A 23,457-nucleotide genomic window follows, 5' to 3' on the forward strand; every position below is an offset into this window, starting at 1 on the left:
CTTGGTGGCCGACTAGGCCACCGCGAAGGAGTCGGCGAGAACGACGCCAGCCACCGGATCGACCGCCTAGCTCGATCCCTAAGAAGACGATGTCGGCCCGACATGCTTCGGCCCCCGCATTCGCAACGAGCCCTTCCCCAAAGGGTTCTCGCTCCCCAGAGACACGCCCAAGTACAACGGCTCTGTGAAGCCGGAATATTGGCTCATCGACTACTCTACTGCTGTCAGCATAGCGAACAGCAATAGGCGCGTAGCCGTGAAGTACGTCCCTCTCATGCTGCAAGGCACGGCACGCACCCGGCTCAACAGCCTCAAGCCCTACAGCGTCAACAGCTGGCTGGACTTCACGGAAGTCTTTGTCCGCAACTTCACCAGCACGTACAAGCGGCCTCCCAAGCCCCACCAGCTCTCCCTATGCGTCCAAGGGCCCAACGAGTCGAGCCGCGACTACCTGACGCGGTGGGCCGAGCTCCGCAACTCCTGCGTGGGGGTGCACGAGGTTCAAGCCATCGAATACTTCACCGCCGGGTGCCGAGAGGGCACCCTCCTCAAGCACCGACTCCTCTGTGACGAGCCGGCTACCCTCGACGAGCTGCTGATCATTGCGGACAAGTACGCCACGGCCGACTCCTCGATGAAGACCGAGCTCCGAGTGGACGCCTCTGGGAAGGTGCTCGCTCCGGCTCCCAAGACGCCGGCTGGCGACTCCAATCGGTGCCCCTACCAGAACGACCGCAAGCGCAAGCCCCTATGCCGCCTTCCACCAGTCGGCAGGTGGCCACAGTCGAGGATGAGCAGCCCGAAGAACGGCCCGCTCCCAAGAAGAAGGGCGGCAGGCCGGCTTGGCAGCTGGCCTTCTCCTATGAGCAGACTCTCGATGCCACCTGCAAGTTCCACAGCGGCGCGAAGCCGTCCAACCACACGACCCGAAACTGCCACTGGCTCACACGGATCTCTAAGGGCGAGGGGCTGGTGCCGCCTCCGCCTCCCGGCCCGCCGCCTCCAGCCCCCCAGCAGCCGGCTGCTCTACCAGCAGTCGGAGCCATTCAAGATGAGTTCCCTGAAGAGGACGCCGCCAACGTCGTCTTCACGAGCCAGGTTGAAGACAAGCGCAGCTGGCGCCAACAGTACCAAGAGGTCAACATAGTCGCCTCCAGCAACCCCGAGTTCATGCATTGGTCCGAGAAGCCTATCAACTGGAACCGGGCCGATCAACCAGAGGTGATGCCGTCCCCTGGCTCCTATGCATTAGTGTTGGATGTCACCCTCGCAACGGAGAGGCGAGCTGCCTGATTCTCCCGCGTTCTGATTGATGGCGGAAGCAGTATGAACATACTGTACAGCGATACCATGGAGAAGTTGAACCTCAAGGCAAAGCAGCTCATGCGAAGCCGGACCGTGTTCCATGGCATCGTACCCGGCCTGTCTTGTTCCCCGATCGACAAGATCAAGTCGGACAGTGTTCAAAAAATTTCTAGTGTCAACATAGAATAACAGGAGTGTTGTGTTTAATCTTGGAATTTTTCGGGGTTTGTTTGGCCTTTTTAATACATTAACTTGGTTTTCTAGGCATTTTATGTGCATAAATCAAATTTGAACTACAAGCACATGCTCCAATGCACTAAATTTGGTTGAAAAATCACATGTGTGTCCTTGGGTGAATTTCTAGGTCCCATGCAAGAGATGGCAATGAAATTCAAACACCAGGGCACTGTTGATTGCCGGCAAAACGTTGAGATGCCTAGTTTTAAAATTCTTGTAAATCCAAACTCGTCTGAAATTCATGAAACTTGGCATGCTATCATGGAGCGGCATCAACATGCCGTGGTGAAAATTTTGTCCCAATTGGGGCAGGTTTGGGTATAAGCTTCTCACAAACCAGAGCTTCTCACAACAAGCATGATCTTTTTCAATAGGGAACATCCCACCTTTGGGGACGAAACAATATCCATTGCCTCTTATTGCTTTCAAAAAAATTTCTAGTATCAACATAGAACAACAGGAGTATTGTGTCATATTTTCAGATTTTCCGGGGTTCGTTTGGACATTTTTATGCATTAACTGGGTTTTCTAGGCATTTTATGTGCATAATTCAAATTTGAACTACAAGCACATGCTCCAATGCACTAAAGTTGGTTCAAAAATCTAATCTGTGTCCTTGGGTGAATTTCTAGGAACCATGCAAGAAATGGGAATGAAATTCAAACACCAGGGCATTGTTGATTGCCGGCAAAACGTTGAGATGCCCGGTTTGTAAATTCTTGTAAATCCAAAAATCGTCTGAAATTCATGAAACTTGGCATGCTATCATGGAGCCGCATCAATATGCCGTGGTAAAATATTTGTCCCATTTGGGGCAGGTTCGGGTATATGCTTCTCACAAACCAGAGCTTCTCACAACAAGCATGATGGTTTCGGTAGGGAACATCCCACCTTTGGGGACGAAATGATATCCATTGCCTCTTATTGCTTTCAAAAAATTCCTCGTGTCAACATAGAACAACAGGAGTGTTGTGTGAATTTTTTGGGATTTTTCGGGGTTCGTTTGGACATTTTTATGCATTAACTGAGTTTTCAATGCATTTATGTGCATATTTCAAATTTAAACTACGTGCACATCCTCTAGTGCATATAAATTCGTTGAAAACTCAAATCTGTTTCCTAGGGTGCATGCTTAATTAGGTCCCATGCAAGAAATGGGAATGAATTTCAAACACCAGGGCACCGTTGATTGCCGTCAAAACATTGAGATGCCTGGTTTTTAAATTCTAGTAAATCCAAAACTCGTCTGAAATTCATAAAACTTGGCATGCTATCATGGAATGGCTGAAGGAAATATTCCCTAGAGGCAATAATAAAGTTATTGTTCATTTCCTTATTTCATGATAAATGTTTATTATTCATGCTAGAATTGTATTAACCGGAAACTTGATACATGTGTGAATACATAGAGAAAACAGAGTGTCACTAGTATGCCTCTACTTGACTAGCTCGTTGAATCAAAGATGGTTAAGTTTCCTAGCCATAGACATGAGTTGTCATTTGAATAACGGGATCACATCATTAGCAAGGTTGTCAGAATCACGATTCTGTTATACGATGCTACGACTTTACGATCCAAACTAACCCCTCTGATTCTAAGACTTTAGTTCATAGAATCTACGTTTCTACGATCCTGACGGTGAAGATTCTATGATTTGCGATCCTACCATCAGAGCTCCAATCCGATTCAAAACCGCGATTCTGACAACCTTGATCATTAGAGAATGATGTGATTGACTTGACCCATTCCGTTAGCTTAGCACTTGATCGTTTAGTATGTTGCTATTGCTTTCTTCATGACTTATACATGTTCCTATGACTATGAGATTATGCAACTCCCGAATACCGGAGGAACACTTTGTGTGCTACCAAACGTCACAACATAACTCGGTGATTATAAAGGTGCTCTACAGGTGTCTCCGATGGTGTTTGTTGAGTTGGCATAGATCGAGATTAGGATTTGTCACTCCGATTGTCGGAGAGGTATCGCATGAACCTAAATAAATGTTATTTGGTGTTTGCGTTAAGCATGAATATGATTTGATCATGTTTATTGCAATACGTTTATTCATTTAAAATAAGAGAATAATTGTTATTCTGTTTACATGAATAAAACCTTCGATGGTCATACACCCAATGAAGATAGTTTGTTGGATCTCGATCGTAGTGATACACATATTCATAATATTGAAGCCAAAAGATGCAAAGTTAAAAATGATAGTGCAACTTATTTGTGGCACTGCCGTTTAGGTCATATTGGTGTAAAGCGCATGAAGAAACTCCATGCTGATGGGCTTTTGAAATCATCACTTGATTATGAATCATTTGATGCTTGCGAACCATGCCTCATGGGCAAGATGACTAAAACTCCGTTCTCTGGAACAATGTAACGAGCTACTGACTTATTGGAAATAATACATACTGATGTATGCGGTCCGATGAGTATTAAGGCTCGTGGCGGGTATCATTATTTTCTGACCTTCACAGATGATTTGAGCAGATATGGGTATATCTTCTTGATGAAACATAAGTCTGAAACATTTGAAAAGTTCAAAGAATTTCAGAGTGAAGTGGAAAATCGTCATAGCAAGACAATAAAGTTTCTACGATCTGATCGTGGAGGAGAATATTTGAGTTACGAGTTTGGTCTTCATTTGAAACAATGCGGAATAGTTTCGCAACTCACGCCACCCGGAACACCACAGTGTAATGGTGTGTCCGAACATCGTAACCGCACTATATTAGATATGGTGCGATCTATGATGTCTCTTACTGATTTACCGCTATCGTTTTGGGATTATGCATTACAGACAGCTGCATTCACGTTAAATAGGGCACCATCTAAATCCGTTGAGGCGACACCGTATGAACTGTGGTTTGGCAAGAAACCTAAGCTGTCGTTCCTAAAAGTTTGGAGCAGCGATGCTTATGTGAAACAAGTTTCAACCTGATAAGCTCGAACCCAAATCGGAGAAATGTGTCTTCATAGGATACCCAAAGGAAACTGTTGGGTACACCTTCTATCACAGATCCAAAGGCAAGATATTTGTTGCTCAAAATGGATACTTTCTAGAGAAGGGGTTTCTCTCGAAAGAAGTGAGTGGGAGGAAAGTAGAACTTGATGAGGTAATTGTACCTTCCCCCGAATTGGAGAATAGTTCATCATAGAAATCAGTTCCAGTGATGCCTACACCAATTAGTGAGGAAGATTAATGATGATGATCATGAAACTTCAGATCAAGTTACTACCGAACCTCGTAGGTTAACCAGAGTACGGTCCGCACCAGAGTGGTACGGTAATCCTATTCTGGAGGTCATGTTACATGACCATGACGAACCTACGAACTATGAGGAAGCGATGATGAGCCCGGATTTCGCAAAATGGTTTAAGGCCATGAAATCTGAGATGGGATCCATGTATGAGAACAAAGTATCTTTGGTTGACTTGCCCGATGATCGGCAAGCCATTGAGAATAAATGGATCTTTAAGAGGAAAACGGACGCTGATAGTAGTGTTACTATCTACAAAGCTCGAATTGTCGCATAAAGGTTTTCGACAAGTTCAAGGTGTTGACTACGATGAGATTTTCTCACTCGTAGCGATGCTTAAGTCTGTCCGAATCATGTTAGCAATTGCCACATTTGATGAAATTTGGCAAATGGATGTCAAAACTGCATTCCTTAATGGATTTCTTAAAGAAGAGTTGTATATGATACAACAAGAAGGTTTTGTCAATCCTAAAGGTGCTAACAAAGTGTGCAAAGCTCCAGCAATCCATCTATGGACTGGTGCAAGCATCTCGGAGTTGGAATATACGCTTGATAAGTTGATCAAAGCAGATAGTTTTAGACAGACTTACGATGAAGCATGTATTTACAAGAAAGTGAGTGGGAGCACTACAGCCTTTCTGATAAGTATATGTGAATGACATATTGTTGATCGGAAATGATGTAGAATTTTCTGGAAATCATAAAGGAGTGTTTGAAAGGAGTTTTTTTCAAAGAAAGACCTCGGTGAAGCTGCTTACATATTGAGCATCAAGATCTATAGAGATAGATCAGGACGCTTGATAAGTTTTTTCAATGAGTACATACCTTGACAAGATTTTGAAGTAGTTCAAAATGGAACAATCAAAGAAGGAGTTCTTTCCTGTATTGCAAGGTGTGAAGTTGAGTAAAGACTCAAAACCCGACCACGGCAGAAGATAGAGAGAGAATGAAAGTCATTCCCTATGCCTCAGCCATAGGTTCTATAAAGTATGCCATGCTATGTACCAGACCTATTGTATACCCTGCCCTGAGTTTGGCAAGGGAGTACAATAGTGATCTAGGAGTAGATCACTTTACATTGGTCAAAATTATCCTTAGAGGACTAAGGAAATATTTCTCGGTTATGGAGGTGATAAAGAGTTCGTCGTAAAGAGTTACGTCGATGCAAGTTTTTACACCAATCTGGATGACTCTAAGTCTCGATCTGGATACATTTGAAAGTGGGAGCAATTAGCTAGAGTAGCTCCGTGCAGAGAATTGTAGACATAGAATATTTGCAAAACACATACGACTCTGAATGTGGCAGACCTGTTGACTAAACTTCTCTCACAAGCAAAACATGATCACACCTTAGTACTCTATGGGTGTTAATCACATAGCGATGTGAACTAGATTATTGACTCTAGTAAACCCTTTGGGTATTGGTCACATGACGATGTGAACTATGGGTGTTAATCACATGGTGATGTGAACTATTGGTGTTAAATCACATGGCGATGTGAACTTGATTATTGACTCTAGTGCAAGTGGGAGACTGAAGGAAATATGCCCTAGAGGCACTAATAAAGTTATCATTTATTTCCTTATTTCATGATAAATGTTTATTATTCATGCTAGAATTGTATTAACCGGAAACTTGATACAATACATAGACAAAACAGAGTGTCACTAGTATGCCTCTACTTGTCTAGCTCGTTGAATCAAAGATGGTTAAGTTTCCTAGCCATAGACATGAGTTGTCATTTGATTAACGGGATCACATCATTAGAGAATGATGTGATTGACTTGACCCATTCTGTTAGCTTAGCACTTGATCGTTTAGTATGTTGCTATTGCTTTCTTCATGACTTATACATGTTCCTATGACTATGAGATTATGCAACTCCCGAATACCGGAGGAACACTTTGTGTGCTACCAAACGTCACAACGTAACTGGGTGATTATAAAGGTGCTCTAAAGGTGTCTCCGATGGTGTTTATTGAGTTGGCATAGATCGAGATTAGGATTTCTCACTCCGATTGTCGGAGAGGTATCTCCGGGCCCTCTCGGTAATGCACATCACTATAAGCCTTGCAAGCAATGTGACTAATGAGTTAGTTGCGGGATGATGCATTACGGAACGAGTAAAGAGACTTGCCGGTAACAAGATTGAACTAGGTATTGAGATACCGACGATCGAATCTCGGGCAAGTAACTTACCGTTGACAAAGGGAACAACGTATGATGTTATGCTGTTTGACCGGTAAAGATCTTCGTAGAATATGTAGGAACCAATATGAGCATCCAGGTTCCGCTATTGGTTATTGACCGGAGATGAGTCTCGGTCATGTCTACATAGTTCTCGAACCCGTCGGGTCCGCACGCTTCACGTTCGGTGACGATCGGTATTATGAGTTTATGTGTTTTGATGTACCAAAGGTAGTTCGGAGTCCCGGATGATATCGGGGACATGATGAGGAGTCTCGAAATGTCCAAGACGTAAAGATAGATATATTGGAAGGCTATATTCGGACATCGGAAAGGTTTTGAGTGGCTCGGGTATTTTTCGGAGTACCGGGGAGTTACGGGAATTCGTTCGGGGAGTCAATGGGCCTTACAGGGCCTTAGTGGGAAGGAGAGGCGTAGCTAGGAGGTGGCGCGCGCCCCTCCCAAGCCCAGTCCGAATAGGACAAGGGGTTTGGGGCGCGGCCCCCCTCTCCCTTCCTTCTCCCCTCCCCCTCCTTTCCCCCTTCTCCTAGTTGGACGAGGAAAGGAGGAAACCTACTCCTACTAGGAGTAGGAATCCTACTCCCTTGGCGCGCCCCTCCTAGGGACGGCCTCCTCCTCCCTCCGTCCTTTATATACGTGGGGAGGGGGCACCCCATAGACACAACAATTGATCATTGATCTCTTAGCCGTGTGCGGTGCCCCCCTCCACCATAATCCACCTTGGTCATATCGTAGTGGTGCTTAGGCGAAGCCCTGCGTCGGTAACTTCATCAACATCGTCACCACACCGTCGTGCTGACGAAACTCTCCCCCGAGCTCTACTGGATCGTGAGTTCGCGGGACGACACCGAGCTGAACGTGTGCTGAACACGGAGGTGCCGTACGTTTGGTACTGAGGATCGGTCGATCGTGAAGACGTACGACTACATCAACCTTGTTGTCGTAACGCGTCCACTTTCGGTCTACGAGGGTACGTGGACACACTCTTCCCTCTCGTTGCTATGCATCACCATGATCTTGCGTGTGCGTAGGAATTTTTTTAAATTACTGCGTTCCCCAACAATGGCACCCAACATGCTGTGGCATTTTTCGTGTCCATTTTGAGAGAAGGCGCACTCGAATAATGACAGCCAACAAAGGCATTTAAAAAAATAGCTGCCACATTAATATCTCAAACGTATTGACGTCGGGAACAAGTCAGGGGGGTCTCCGGGTTGTCCACGAGGCAGGGGGCGCGCCCAGGGGGTGGGCGCGCCCCCTACCCTCGTGGGCAGCCCGAGACTCTTCTGGTCCATCTCCGATGCTCCGTGGGCTTCTTCTAGTTCAAAAATAATCTCCGTCAAATTCCAGGTCAATTGGACTCGGTTTGGTTTTCCTTTTCTGCGATACTCAAAAACAAGGAAAAAACAGAAACTGGCACTGGGCTCTGGGTTAATAGGTTAGTCCCAAAATCATATAAAATAGCATAATAAAGCCCATTGAACATCCAAAACAGATAATATGATAGCATGGAACAATCAAAAATTATAGATACGTTGGAGACGTATCAAGCATCCCCAAGCTTAATTCCTGCTCGTCCTCGAGTAGGTAAATGATAAAAACAGAATTTTTGATGTGGAATGCTACTTAGCATAATTTTAAATGTAATTATTTTTATGTGGCATGAATATTTAGATCCGAAAGATTCAAGATAAAAGTTTAATGTTGACATAAAAACAATAATACTTCAAGCGTGCTAACCAAGCAACTATGTCTTATCAAAATAACATAGCCAAAGAAAGCTTATCCCTACAAAATCATATAGTTAGGCCATGCTTCAATTTTGTCACACAAAACGTTCTCATCATGCATAACCCTGATGACAAACCGAGCAATTGGTTCATACTTTTTAACGCGCTTCAGCCTTTTCAACCCTCACGCAATACATGAGTGCAAGCCATGGATATATCACTATGGGTGGAATAAAGTATAATGATGGGGGTTATGTGAGAAGACAAAAAAGGTAGAAAGTCTCACATTTACACGGTTAATCAATGGGCTATGGAGATGCCCATCAATTGATGTCAATGTGAGGAGTAGGGATTGCCATGCATTGTGCACGCACAAGGAATTTTGGTCCGCCTCCAAGAGTACATGCTCGTATAGACATATGATAGGAACACACTCCTAGGATTGTATTACTTCAATCTAGTTGATTAATGAACTTATGTTGCCACAGGATCTCGATCAATCATGCACCTCATGGTTAAATTAGTCCAGCCATTTAAGGCCGGTTGATCGATCCGTTTCTTGCGCCTACCTAGTTAGCATAGTAGTACACAAATCTGCTACATAGGTGCAGACGAGCTGACCTTGTGCGTAGAAGCTGCATGCACCCGGCGGCCGTTAGGTCATGTAGCTCAGTGAGTTTCAGATGTCACCCAGCGTTACAATCGGTCAAAACTATAGTATAACAACACCAGCCAAACACCTAGGTAGTTTTGCTAAAACTGAGAAAAACCATGGTTTAAAGAAACTGTAGTATTTGTTGTGTGCACATCTGAATACTGTGGTTTTCAAATACCATGGTTCTCTAAAAACTTTGTTGCCAAACTAGTTGTTAATGCCTTTCTAGCTAGGCATGATGATGACAATGATGCTCACATAAAAGATAGGAATTGAAACATAAAGGGAGCATCATGAAGAATATGACTAGCACATCTAAGTCTAACCACTTCCAATGCATAGGGATTTTGTGAGCAAACAACATATGGGAACAAGAATCAACTAGCATAGGAAAGCAAAACAAGCATAGCTTCAAGATTTTCAACACATAGAGAGGAAACTTGATATTATTGCAATTCCTACAAGCATATATTCCTCCCTCATAATAATTTTCCGTAGCATCATGAATGAATTCAACAATATAACCAGCACCTAAAGTATTCTTTTCATGATCTACAAGCATAGAAAATTTACTACTCTCTACATAAGCAAAATTCTTCTCAATCGGAATAGTGGGAGTATTATAAGAGACTCGAATACTATAAATTGTTTCCACATTAAAAGAGTGATGTTCAGAAAAAAGGTAATCATAATCATAATCATGACAAGTTTTATAAGTATAATCATCACTACTTTTTATAGCGTAAGTGTCATCACAATAATCATCATAAATAGGAGGCATGCTATCATCATAATAAACTTGCTCATCAAAACTTGGGAGGCTAAAAATATCATCTTCATTAAACATAGCATCCCCAAGCTTGGGACAAACATTAATTGCAGCAAATATATTCTCAAACATATCATTCTCATCAAACATAGCATCCCCAAGCTTGGGCCTTTTCATATCATAAGCATAATCACTCTCATCATTAACAGTATGGATAGCACCAATAGTATAGCAATTATTATCATCACAATGAGTAGTAGGAGCAACATCATTTGGGTGGGATAACTTTCTACCTTTGCTTCTCCGTCTTTTCTTTTTCTTCTTCACATCATGTGTGGGGTTAACCCTCTTTTTTGAGCTCCTTATTAATGAGATTGTTTGAACAGAAAGCTCCTCCTCGTTACCTGATTCGTCATAAGAGAGAATAGGAGGATATTGGGAAGTCTCTTCCCTTTCATTAGTATTCTCTTCATCTTCTATTTGTTTTCTTTTCTTTATGTAATTGGCAATATAAGGATTTTCAATGCAATTCAACGCACAATACATAAAAATTTCTTCTAGATCAAAATCAAGAACTTTATCAAGGACAAACTCTGGCATATCCTTAGTTATACGTTTCATTTCTTCATAACCCAAAAGCAAACTAAGTTCATTATGATGTGCAAGGGAAATCAAGTTATCACAATTTTTGGACACGATACGATCATGAAACAATTTGCATTGGATATTTAAATGACCATGTTCATTGCAAAGTTCACAAGGATGGCTAAGAAAATTTAAATTTTCAGCGCAAACACCTAGCCTTTCTTGCAACCATTTGGTTTCTAAATACTTATGCCTCTTGCAAAATCTATCTTCCCTATTTGGTGTGTACTTGCAAACTCTATGCGCTCCACAAAAATTGACATGCTTATAAGAGACATTTTCATCATGACTAGTGCAATCATCATTAGTACTATGGATATTCAAAGAGTTCATACTAACAACATTGCAATCATGCTCATCATTCAAAGATTTAGTGCCAAACATTCTAATGCATTCTTCCTCTAGCAATTGAGCACAATTATCGGAATCCTTATTCTCATGAAAGATATTAAAAAGATGAAGCATATGAGGCACCCTCAATTCCATTTATTTTGTAATTTTCTTTTATAGACTAAACTAGTGATAAAACAAGAAACAAAAAGATTCGATTGCAAGATCTAAAGATATACCTTCAAGCACTCACCTCCCCGGCAACGGCGCCAGAAAAGAGCTTGATGTCTACTACACAACCTTCTTCTTGTAGACGTTGTTGGGCCTCCAAGTACAGAGGTTTGTAGGACAGTAGCAAATTTCCCTCAAGTGGATGACCTAAGGTTTATCAATCCGTGGGAGGTGTGGGATGAAGATGGTCTCTCTCAAGCAACCCTGCAACCAAATAACAAAGAGTCTCTTGTGTCCCCAACACACCCAATACAATGGTAAAATGCATAGGTGCACTAGTTCAGCGAACAGATGGTGATACAAGTGCAATATGGATGGTAGATATAGGTTTTTGTAACCTGAAAATATAAAAACAGCTAGGTAACAAGTGGTAAAAGTGAGCATAAACGGTATTGCAATGCTAGGAAACAAGGCCTTAGGTTCATACTTTCACTAGTGCAAGTTCTCTCAACAATAATAACATAATTGGATCATATAACTATCCCTCAACATGCAACAAAGAGTCACTCCAAAGTCACTAATAGCGGAGAACAAACGAAGAGATTATTGTAGGGTACGAAACCACCTCAAAGTTATACTTTCGGATCGATCTATTCAAGAGTCTGTAGTAAAATAACACGAAGCTATTCTTCCCATTCGATCTATCATAGAGTTCGTACTAGAATAACACCTTAAGACACAAATCAACTAAAACCCTAATGTCACCTAGATACTCCAATGTCACCTCAAGTATCCGTGGGTATGATTATACGATATGCATCACACAATCTGAGATTCATCTATTCAACCAACACAAAGAACTTCAAAGAGTGCCCCAAAGTTTCTACCGGAGAGATTAAGACGAAAACGTGTGCCAACCCCTATGCATAGATTCCCAAGGTCACGGAACCCGCAAGTTGATCACCAAAACATACATCAAGTGAATCAATAGAATACCCCATTGTTACCATGGGCATCCCACGCAAGACATACATCAAGTGTTCTCAAATCCTTAAAGAGTCAATCCGATAAGATAACTTCAAAGGGAAAACTCAATTCATTAAAAGAGAGTAGAGGGGGAGAAACATCATAAGATCCAACTATAATAGCAAAGCTCGCGATACATCAAGATCGTGCCAAATCAAGAACACGAGAGAGAGAGAGATCAAACACATAGCTACTGGTACATACCCTCAGCCCCGAAGGTGAACTACTCCCTCCTCGTCATGGAGAGCGCCGGGATGATGAAGATAGCCACCGGAGAGGGATCCCCCTCCGGCAGGGTGCCAGAATGGGTCCAGATTGGTTTTCGGTGGCTCTGTAGGCTTGCGGCGGCAGAACTCCCGATCTAGGTTTCTTTTCGGAAGTTTGGGTATATATGAGAGGTATTGGCGTCGGGGACAAGTCAGGGGGGTCTCCGGGCTGTCCACGAGGCAGGGGCGCGCCCCTTGGGCGCGCCCCCTACCCTCGTGGGCAGCCCGAGACTCTTCTGGTCCATCTTCGATGCTCCGTGGGCTTCTTCTGGTCCAAAAATAATCTCCGTCAAATTTCAGGTCAATTGGACTCCGTTTGGTTTCCTTTTCTGCGGTACTCAAAAACAAGGAAAAAACAGAAACTGGCACTGGGCTCTGGGTTAATAGGTTAGTCCCAAAAATCATATAAAATAGCATAATAAAGCCCATTGAACATCCAAAACAGATAATATAATAGCATGGAACAATAAAAAATTATAGATACGTTGGAGACGTATCATCCCTCCACCCACCGTGGCGCCGGCCCCCATGCGATTGGCTGCACCCGTGCCCTTGCCCATGCACTCCCCTCCACCCACCGCGGCACCGGTCCCCGTGCGTTTGGCTACAGCCGCCGCGCCGTGCCCGTGCCCGTGCGCGCGCCCCCCTCAGCGGCATGGGATGCTGCCGTCGACCGCTACCTCTCAGCGGCGCTAGTTGCTGTCCTCCCGCGCCCCGCCCGTCGATCGCACGACGACATGATGTTTGATTTACAAGTGAAGAACATTTTGTGCTGCCTTGAAGACTTCAACAACGGCGCCCCGGAGGACGACAACGACGGCGCGGCACGTCGCCTCCGCCGCCGCCAGAAATAGTTTTTTGGGGGTTTAATACTATATCTCGAATTCTCGATCATATGAATATAAATTTGCAGTGTGACTGAATGAAAGATATGGTTTGAACAAACTTGCGTTTTTCTCTCTTAATGTACAGACTTATCAAACGATTTTCTTTTGAAAGAAGCGTCAATGGTTTTAAAATATAAAACACTCATCGCAAACGTTTTAGTTAGAACACCCGTATGCAAACCGACAGCTTCCCCAGGAAGCCAAGGGAAAATGTGCCGAGCAGGATTTCTGCATCCCTTCAACGCAAATGGTTGTTTTGCATGACCCGTGTGCAACCACGTACAAACAATTGGGTAAGATTTGCATATCTGTCATTTTGGGTATGTTGCCATTTGTCAAACTGGAAAGATTGACATTTGTTTATCTAGTAACATTGCGATTTGTCAACCTTGTAACACAGTGATTTGTCAAAATATGCAGCTAAAAATCAGTAGCACTATCTATTCTTTGCAACTAAAATCACTAGCACTTTTCATATGGACACCACTAGCAGGCGTGAGTTGATGCACACATATGCGAATGTACCATTGATTACATACAACATGTCATCAACCCACCACGAGGACGAGGATACACGTTGTATTATAGATCATTCCCAACAAAACATTCTAGTAAAGTTTTTCTCACACAACAAATAACAAAGCAATGAAATGAATTTCAGCTCAACCACTCGTCAGCGTTGGAAATGCTTGCTTTGAACCAGAACTGATTCTCTGGGAAGGGCCAGCTACTGTCAATCTCGAGACCAACACAAGACTGATCATCCAGGCTGAAGCCGCCTATGTCAGGACCCATATTGGGACAGTAGGGAAGCATAGCAATGTCCGAGGTATAGATACAGTTGCTTCTCATAAATGGTAGTAACGTTGTGTCAACAGCAGTTGGATCGCCTTCCACCATCATAGGATAGTTTTGTCAAAGGAAGAGCGAGTTTCCTCTAAGACTTTCAATACTGAACCAGGGAGAAGGTGTTGGCGCTAGTACACTAGTATCCATCCAGAATACCCTGCAACGGATGTTGGAATAGGTCCAGAGAGTGCGACCATGCGAGACAACACCTGCTTCCTTAGTAACATCAGGAGTGCCCTATATACAGACAAGAAGAGGCGATCCATCGAAATAAGTTGCCAGGCGCCACTGAGTATATGGGTCCTGCTCGTCCTCATGCTCGTGATCATCAGCATCATCATCTCCCCCTTGGTTATAAAAATTTTCAAGTATAGGTGGTGGAATGTTCACATGACCTTGGAAATACAAGAAGGTTAATTAGTAAAGGGAAACTAGCTAACCCGCATGCATGTGGATGAAACAATTATAATTACGGTGGAAGACAAACGTACCGATAGCATCAGGATTCCATGCAAAAATAGTCCCACGAGTGGTGGCAGCAAACACGAGACCCTCGTATTGAATTGCATCACAGTACTCATCCGTGTACATAAATTGATTTTTGAGCAATATCCATCGAGTCGTGGAAATAAGGACGACAACAAGCGTGTCGAAGATAGAAACAACTTCATAGTTCGTGTAATCCCAAGAGCGGTTGGGAAATCGACAAATTGCTATCTTCCGTAGACGATAGTCACCATGATCGTATTTGAACTCACGTAGAATACCGGTGTACTCAACCTCTGGGCAGTCGTCTGAGATTTTTGGAAGTGGAACCCGGTGACGAGTGTACACATTCACAAGTTCCCACTCGCTGTTGTACCCAATATAAACAACCCAATCTCCATTTGCGCCGGCCCAAGCCTTGCCCTCAAGCGATGGCATCTTAACATCATACGTATCATTATCAAGCGGCATCAACTTGCACAAGGCGAGGCTTCCCTCGTCCCCGCGCCAGTCAGCAGGGTCACGTCGAAGAAGATAGGGGAGATCAAACCGCTCCTGGACCCTTGGGTTCCTTGTAATTATGTTATTAGTTGAGTCGAGAATGGTCTTGAACGAACCTCCATGCTATCCGATGTGATGACGTCGCACCGATCAATGAGTTCCTCCACCACATCATCTTTCAGATCAGGGCAAGAATAACGCGGTCATTTCCGGCCTGTTCCCTCCATGGAGAAGATGATCGAACAATGGCAGAAGGAAGGGTGAAGGCAAATGGAGGAAGGAAGAGCGTGCGACGGCAGTTCCAAATCGAGAGGGAAAGGCGAAGATGCGGTGGACGGTTGCCACGGTACACGAAGAGGCGCCTGGGGAGCGAAAGGTTGCCACAGAGGTCACACACTGACGACAAGGGCCGAGTGAACCGCATGCGTATATCACACACACCTTGATCTGGCTGACCATTTCTTCTGTGTTGCCTAATCACAAACAGTTCATCCGAGTGAACCGTATGTTGTATATCGCGCACACCTCCATCTGGCTGCCCATTTCTTTTGTGTTGCCTAATCACAAACAGTTCATCCGAGTGAACCGTATGCTGTGTATCGCACACACCTTCATCTTTCTTCCCGTTTCTTTTGTTCCTCCTCATCGCAAACAGTTAATTGAACTGAACCATATGCCCATGATACGTCTCCAACGTATCTATAATTTTTGATTGTTCCATGCTATTATATTATCCATCTTAGATGTTTTATATGCATTTATATGCTATTTTATATGATTTTTGGGACTAACCTATTAACCTAGAGCCCAGTGCCAGTTTCTGTTTTTTCCTTGTTTTTGAGTTCTACAGAAAAGGAATACCAAACGGAGTCCAATTGACGTGCCAATTTTTGACGATTTTTTATGGACCAGAAGAAGCCTACGGAGCATCGGAGATGGACCAGAAGAGTCCCGAACCGTCCACGAGGGTGGAGGGCGCGCCCACCCCTGGACGCGCCCCCCTATCTCGTGGACGACTCGGAGACCCCCCTGATGTGAGACCGACGCCAAAAATCCTATAAATACAGAAACCCCCAGAAAGAAACCTAGATCGGGAGTTCCGCCGCTGCAAACCTCCAGAGCCACGAAAAACCAATCGGGACCCTGTTCCGGCACCCTACCGGGGGGATCCATCACCGGTGGCCATCTTCATCATCCCGGCGCTCTCCATGACGAGGAGGGAGTAGTTCACCCTCGGGGCTGAGGGTATGTACCAGTAGCTACGTGTTTGATCTCTCTCTCTCTCTCTCTCGTATTCTTGATTTGGCACGATCTTGATGTATCGCGAGCTTTGCTATTACAGTTGGATCATATGATGTTTCTCCCCCTCTACTCTCTTGTAATGGATTGAGTTTTCCCTTTGAAGTTATCTTATCGTATTGAGTCTTTAAGGATTTGATAAAACTTGATGTATGTCTTGCGTGGGATGCCCGTGGTGACAATGGCGTATTCTATTGATTCACTTGATGTATGTTTTGGTGATCAACTTGCGGGTTCAGTGACCTTGTGAACTTATGCATAGGGGTTGGCACATGTTTTCGTCTTAGACTCTCCGGTAGAAACTTTGGGGCACTCTTTGAAGTTCTTTGTGTTGGTTGAATGGATGAATCTGAGATTGTGTGATGTATATCAGATAATCATACCCACGGATACTTGAGGTGACATTGGAGTATCTAGGTGACATTAGGGTTTTGGTTGATTTGTGTCTTAAGGTGTTATTCTAGTACGAACTCTAGGATAGATCGAATGGAAAGAATAGCTTCGTGCAATTTTACTACGGACTCTTGAATAGATCGATCAGAAAGGATAACTTTGAGGTGGTTTCGTACCCTACAATAATCTCTTCGTTTGTTCTCCTCTATTAGTGACTTTGGAGTGACTCTTTGTTGCATGTTGAGGGATAGTTATATGATCCAGTTATGTTATTATTGTTGAGAGAACTTGCTCTAGTGAAAGTATGAACCCTAGGCCTTGTTTCGAAGCATTGCAATACCGTTTACGCTCAGTTCTACCACTTGTTACCTTGCTGTTTTTGTATTTTTAGATTACAAATACTCATATCTATCATCCATATTGCACTTGTATCACCATCTCTTCACCGAACTAGTGCACCTATACAATTTACCATTGTATTGGGTGTGTTGGGGACACAAGAGACTCTTTGTTATTTGGTTGTAGGGTTGTTTGAGAGAGACCATCTTCATCCTACGCCTCCCACGGATTGATAAACCTTAGGTCATCCACTTGAGGGAAATTTGCTACTGTCCTATAAACATCTGCACTTGGAGGCCCAACAACGTCTACAAGAAGAAGGTTGTGTAGTAGACATCAGCCCTTCATCGCACACGTAACTAAAATCTGAACCGTGTTTGATGCATCCGTCATCGCAAACGTTTTATACATTTTTGACGGTTTTCATACACCACCGTTTGCGATTATTGAATCGCACACAATTTCTCGAAGGGTCTCTGGTCGTAGTGTCGCGTTAGCAGCATCCTGCAGTTGTGTTTAAGAAATATATTAAGGAATGCAGTTTTGACGTCCATGTGCCAGATTTCATAATCATAAAATGTGGCAATTTCTAACATGATTCGGACAGACTTAAGCTTCTTTACGGGTGAGAAAGTCTCATCGTACTCAACTCCTTGAACTTGTCGAAAACCTTTTGCGACAAGTCGAGCTTTGTAGACAGTAACATACCATCATTATCAGTCTTCTTCTTGAAGATCCATTTATTCTCTATGTCTCGCCGATCATTGGGCAAGTCCACCAAAGTCCACACTTTGTTCTCATACATGGATCCTATCTCAGATTTCATGGCCTCAAGCCATTTATCGGAATCTGGGCTCATCATAGCTCCTTCATAGTTCGTAGGTTCGTCATGGTCTAGTAACATGACTCAGAATAGGATTACCGTACCACTCTGGTGTGGATCATTCTCTGGTTGATCTACGAGGTTCAATAGTAACTTGATCTGAAGTTTCATGATCATCATCATTAGCTTCCTCTCTAGTTGGTGTAGGCATCACGAGGACAGTTTTCTGTAATGAGCTACTTTCCAATTCGAGAGAAGGTACAATTACCTCATCAAGTTCTACTTTCCTCCCACTCACTTCTTTCGAGAGAAACTCCTTCTCTAGAAAGAATCCATTCTTAGCAACAAATATCCTGCCTTTGGATATGTGGTAGAAGGTGTACCCAATTGTTTCCTTAGGGTATCCTATGAAGACGCACTTCTCCGATTTGGGTTCGAGCTTATCAGGCTGAAGCCTTTTGACATAAGTGTCGCAACCCCAAACTTTAAGAAATGACAGCTTAGGTTTCTTGCCAAACCACAGTCCATATGGTGTCGTCTTAACGGATTTAGACAGTGCCCAATTTAACGTGAATGCAGCTGTCTCTATTGCATAACCCCAAAATGATAGTGGTAAATCGGTAAGAGACATCATAGATCGCACCATATCTAATAACGTTTGGACACACCATTACGCTGTGGTGTTCCAGGTGGCATGAGTTGTGAAACTATTTCACATTGTTTTAAATGAAGACCAAACTTGTAACTCAAATATTCGCCTCCGCGATCAGATCGTAGAAACTTTATTTTCTTGTTACAATGATTCTCCACTTCACTCTGAAATTCTTTGAACTTTTCAAATGTTTCAGACTTGTGTTTCATTAAGTAGATATACCCATATCTGCTCAAATCATCTATGAAGGTCAGAAAATAACGATACCCATCGCGTGCCCCAACACCCATCGGACCGCATACATCGGTATGTATTATTTCCAATAAGTCATTGGCTCGCTCCATTGTTCCAGAGAACGGAGTTTTAGTCATCTAGCCCATGAGGCATGGTTCGCAAGTATCAAATGATTCATAATCAAGTGATTCCAAAAGCCCATTTGCATGGAGTTTCTTCATGCGCTTTACACCAATATGACCTAAACGGCAGTGCCACAAGTATGTTGCACTATCATTATCAACTTTGCATCTTTTGGCATCAATATTTTGAATATGTGTATCACCACAATCGAGATTCAATAAAAATAGACCACTCTTCAAGGGTGCATGAGCATAAAAGATATTACTCATATAAATAGAACAACCATTATTCTGTGATTTAAATGAATAACCGTCTCGCACTAAACATGATCCAGATATAATGTTCATGCTCAACGCTAACACCAAATAACAATTATTCAGGTCTAAAACTAATCCCGAAGGTAGATGTAGAGGTAGCGTGCCGACGACGATCACAACAACCATGGAACCATTCCCGACGCGCATCGTCACCTTGTCCTTAGCCAATCTTCGTTTAATTTGTAGCTCATGTTTTGAGTTATAAATATGAGCAACCGAACCAGCATCAAATACCCAGGCGCTAATACGAGCATTAGTAAGGTACACATCAATAACATGTATATCAAATATACCTTTGTTCACGTTGCCATCCTTCTTATCCGCCAAATACTTGGGGCAGTTCTGCTTCTAGTGACCAGCCCCTTTCCAGTAGAAGCACTCAGTTTCAGGCTTACGTCCAGCATTGGGCTTCTTCCCAGGAGTGGCAACTTGCTTGCCATTCTTCTTGAAGTTCTACTTCTTTCCCTTGCCCTTTTTCTTGAAACTAGTGATCTTGTTAACCATCAACACTTGATGCACCTTCTTGATTTCTACCTTCGCAGCTTTGAGCATTGCGAAGAGCTCGGGAATTGTCTTGTCCATCCCTTGCATATTATAGTTCATCATGAAGCCTATGTAGCTTGGTGGCAGTGATTGAAGAACTCTGTCAATAGCACTATCATCTGGAAGATTAACTCCCAGCTGAGTCAAGTTATTATGATACCCCAGACATTTTGAGTATGTGTTCACTGACAGAATTGTTCTCCTCCATCTTACAGCTATAGAACTTGTTGGAGACTTCATATCTCTCAACTCAGGTTGTTGCTTGAAATATTAACTTCAACTCCTGGAGCATCTCATATGGTCCATGACATTCAAAACGTCGTTGAAGTCCCAATTTTAAGCCGTAAAGCATTGCACACTGAACTATCGAGTAATCATCAGATCGAGCTTGCCAGACGTTCATAACATCAACATCTGCTCCTGCAGCACGCCTTTCACCTGGCGGTGCATCAAGGACATAATTCTTCTGTGCAGCAATGAGGATAATCCTCAAGTTACGGACCCAGTCCGTGTAGTTGCTACCATCATCTTTCAACTTAGCTTTCTCTAGGAACGCATTAAAATTCAAGGGAACGGTAGCACGGGCGATTGATCTACAACATAGATATGCAAATACTATCAGCACTAAGTTCATGATAAATTAAGTTCAATTAATCAAATTACTTAAGACCTCCCACATAGATAGACATCCCTCAAGTCATCTAAATGATATGTGATCCAAATCAACTAAACCATGTCCGATCATCACGTGAGATGGAGTAGTCATCAATGGTGAACATCTCTATGTTGATCATATCTACTGTATGATTCACGTTCGACCTTTCGGTCTCCAGTGTTCCGAGGCCATGTCTATACATGCTAGGCTCATCAAGTTTAACATAAGTATTCTGCATGTGCAAAACTGTTTTGAACCCGTTGTATGTGAACGTAGAGTCTATCACACCCGATCATCACGTGGTGTCTCAACACGACGAACTGTCGCAACGGTGGATACTCGGGGAGAACACTTATACCTTGAAATTTAGTTAATGGATCATCTTATAATGCTACCGTCGTAGTAAGCAAATAAGATGCATAAAAGATAAACATCACATGCAATCAAAATATGTGACATGATATGGCCATCATCATCTTGTGCTTTTGATATCCATCTCTAAAGCATCGTCGTGATCTCCATCGTCACCGGCTCGACACCTTGATCTCCATCGTTGCGTCGTGGTCGTCTCGCCAACTATTGCTACTACAACTATCGCTAACACATAGTGATAAAGTAAAGCAATTACATGGCGTTGCATTTCATACAATAAAGAGACAACCATAAGGCTCCTGCCGGTTGCCGATAACTTTTACAAAACATGATCATCTCATACAATAACGTATATCACTTCATGCCTTGACCATATCACATCACAACATGACCTGCAAAAACAAGTTAGACGTCCTCTACTTTGTTGTTCCAAGTTTTACGTGGCTGCTACGGGCTTCTAGCAAGAACCGTTCTTACCTACGCATCAAAACCACAACGGTGTTTCGTCAAGTTTGATGTTTTAACCTTCTTCAAGGACCAGTCGTAGTCAAATTCGATTCAACTAAAGTAGGAGAAACAGACACCCGCCAGCCACCTTTATGCAAAACTAGTTGCATGTCTGTCGGTGGAACCAGTCTCATGTGCGTGGACATGTAAGGTTGGTCCAGGCCGCTTCATCCCACAATACCGCCGAATCAAAATAAGACGTTGGTGGTAAGAAGTATGACTATCAACGCCCACAACTCTTTGTGTTCTACTCGTGCATATCATCTACGCATGGACCTGGCTCTGATACCACTGTTGGAAAACGTTGCATGGAAAACCAAAAAATTCTACGCACATGCAATTATCTATCCATGGAGATGCATAGCAGCGAGGGGGAGAGTGTGTCTACGTACCCTCGTAGACCGTAAGCAGAAGCGTTTCACAACGCAGTTGATGTAGTCAAACTTTCTTCGCGCTCCACGGATCGAGTACCGAACGTACGGCACCTCCGAGATCTACACACGTTCAGCTCCGTGACGTCCCTCGCCTTCTTGATCCAGCAAGGTGTCGAGGTAGTAGATGAGTTCCGTCAGCACGACGACATGGTGGCGGTGATGGTGATGTGATCCGCGCAGGGCTTCGCCTAAGCACCGCGAGAATATGACCGGGGTTGTAAACGGTGGAGGGGGGCGCCGCACATGGCTAACAATTGATGTTGTGTGTTCTAGGCGCCCTCCTCCCCACATATATATAGGTGGGAGGGGAGGAGAGGCAGCCAGGGTTGCCCCAAGTAGGATCCGAATCTACTTGGGGTTTCCCCAAGTGGCGCCCCCCTTTCCTTTTTTTCACCGGAGAAGAAAGGGAAGGAGGAAGAGAGAAAGGAAGGGGGGCGAACCCCCTTTTTCCTTCTCCTATTCGGCCTCTTGTCATTACCAATAGCGGAATCTGGATGCTCATATTGGCTCCTACATATTCTACGAAGATCTTTTATCGGTTGAACCATTATGACAACATACGTTATTCCCTTTGTCCATCGGTATGTTACTTGCCCGAGATTCGAGCGTCGGAATCTTCATACCTAGTTCAATCTCGTTACCGGCAAGTCTCTTTACTCGTTCCGTAATGCATCATCCTACAACTAAGTCATTAGTCACTTTGCTTGCAAGGCTTCTTATGATGTGTATTACCGAGAGGGCCCGGAGATACCTCTCCGATACTCGGAGTGACAAATCCTAATCACGATCTATGCCAACTCAAAAAACACCTTCAGAGATACCTGTAGAGCATCTTTATAATCACTTACGTTGTGACGTTTGATAGCACACAAGGTGTTCCTCCGGTATTCGGGAGTTGCATAATCTCATAGTCGACAGAATATGCATTTGACATGAAGAAAGCAATAGCAATAAAATTGAACGATCATAATGCTAAGCTAACGGATGGGTCTTGTCCATCACATCATTCTCCCAATGATGTGATCCCGTTATCAAATGACAACTCATGTCCATGGTTAGGAAACCTTAACCATCTTTGATCAACGAGCTAGTCTAGTAGTGGCTCACCAGGGACAAGGTGTTTGTTTATGTATTCACACATGTATCAAGGTTTCTGATCAATACAATTCTAGCATGAATAATAAACATTTATCATGAATAAGGAAATATAAAATAACAACTTTATTATTGCCTCTAGGGCATATTTCCTTCAAGTAATTTGCATGAGGATCCGAGCACCCGAACACCAACCACCCCCTCCCCCCAGCGCGGTGATGTCCTGGCCTAGTTGTACCATCCACACGATTAAACAAAAAATTATCAAAGTATTAAAGGTGTGTGCCTACCATTTCATTACCCATGATTTTCCTTGTGGGACGAGAAATTTGCAT

This window comes from Triticum aestivum, chromosome 2D (genome assembly GCF_018294505.1).
Source record: "Triticum aestivum cultivar Chinese Spring chromosome 2D, IWGSC CS RefSeq v2.1, whole genome shotgun sequence".
NCBI lineage: Eukaryota > Viridiplantae > Streptophyta > Magnoliopsida > Poales > Poaceae > Triticum > Triticum aestivum.